Here is a 1,928-nt window from a genome sequence, read left to right as displayed (position 1 = left end):
TTATTCTGCATATTGTTCCCACACCCCCTTTCTCTCATCCTGGGCTCTGAGACTTAGTTGAGAAGGGATGGAGATGGCCTGATGGTCAGGGAGAGGAATTGGAGGCTGAACGGAGGGTTCAGCACACCTCCCTTCACCCACCATTTTTCCATGCAGAACTCTGCACCTTCCTACCCACACACTTTTACAGATATTTGGAAATTTGCACACGAAGGTCAGTGTCTGTTATGTTCACATAATGTAGTTCTCTTGCTGAAAATAGTCTATAGGGTTTCTGGTTAGTGTGGAATTTCCATGGTTCAGGTGCTTGCTGAGAGCACAAAATGCCAATTCTGGCTGCTCCCTTCCAGCTTTCTTCCTTTTAATCTTGTGGGACCTAGCCAAGGTGCCCTTTCATACATGTAAAGCCTACATGGACCAAGCTTTCTCCCTGCACCGTTCAATCCATGAACTGTGTCTCTCACCACCTGTAGAAGCGTTAGGACACAGGCATTGCCAGTTTGCTTCCAGAGATTCAAGGAGCTGGTGTGAGTGCTTAAAATCCTAAACAGCTTAGCCCCCCTGAAAGACCACATCATTTCCTATAGACCATCCTGAGTGCTAAGATCAGTAGAGGGGGCTCTCTAGGTGGTTCTGCCACCCTCGGAAGTTCACGGGGTGGTGGCTCAGGAGAAGTTACACATGTAACTGTTAACCTGTGTAACCTATGTAACCTGGCTTGAGAGCAGTACATGTGAAAAGGATCTAGGAGTCTTGATAGACCACAAACTTGGCATGAGTCAACAGTGTGATGCAGCAGCTAAAAAAGTCAATGCACGTCTGGGCTGCATCAATAGGAGTATAGCATCTAGATCAAGGGAAGTAATAGTACCACTGTATTCTGCTCTGGGACAGACCTCACCTAGAGTACTGTGTCCAGGTCTGGGCACCACAGTTCAAGAAGGATACTGACAAGCTGGAACGTGTCCAGAAGAGGGCAACCAAAATGGTCAAAGGCCTGGAAACAATGCCTTATGAGGAACGGCTTAGGGAGCTGGGTATGTTTAGCCTGGAGAAGAGATGGTTAAGGGGTGATATGATAGCCATGTTCAAATATATAAAAAGATGTCATATAGAAGAGGGTGAAAGGTTGTTTTCTGCTGCTCCAGAGAAGCAGACATGGAGCAATGGATTCAAGCTACAAGAAAGAAGATTCCACCTAAACATTAGGAAGAACTTCCTGACAGTAAGAGCTGTTCGGCAGTGGAACTTGCTGCGAAGGAGTGTGGTGGAGTCTCCTTCTTTGGAGGTCTTTAAGCGGAGGCTTGACAGCCATATGTCAGGAATGCTTTGATGGTGTTTCCTGCTTGGCAGGGGGTTGGACTGGATGGCCCTTGTGGTCTCTTCCAACTCTATGATTCTATGATTCTAATCTAAGTCATACTCCGTGGCAGCACTTAGGCTCTGGAACGCCCTCTGCAGAGGAAGATCTCCCAGGCTGTGCTGGTGCTATGTACACACACAAAGAGAGAGAGAGAGATTTATTGATTTTTACCTTTGTATGTGTCATTGATGTTTTAGAATTAGCTTTGATTCCAGGCACATCGTTTTGAAGACCTGGTAGAAAGGTGACTCAGAAATGTATCCATAAAGAAATAAGCCAGCTAGCTGAGGCCTTGTATAATGCTAGAAAATTACAGCCATTGTTTCAGGCAGCCCCTGAAAAGGAGGCACCACTGAAGCCTTCTCGGTGTGTTTAGCGTATAGATCCGAGGACGTGTGTAACATGCTTTGTGTCATGAAAGACGGGAGAAGATGAAAAGGAAAAGGAGTGGAAATGTTGACAATAGATATCAAAAGAGTCTTGAAACAAAAGCCCAAAAGCCAAAAGAACAATCAGAGCCTTTCTCCCTGCTGCGCGGGAGGTATTCCTCTATTGTTGAAGTATC

Source organism: Zootoca vivipara, chromosome 7 (genome assembly GCF_965207765.1).
Source record: "Zootoca vivipara chromosome 7, rZooViv2.hap1.1, whole genome shotgun sequence".
In the NCBI taxonomy this organism is placed as follows: Eukaryota; Metazoa; Chordata; class Lepidosauria; order Squamata; family Lacertidae; genus Zootoca; species Zootoca vivipara.
This window is presented reverse-complemented; position numbering follows the sequence as displayed.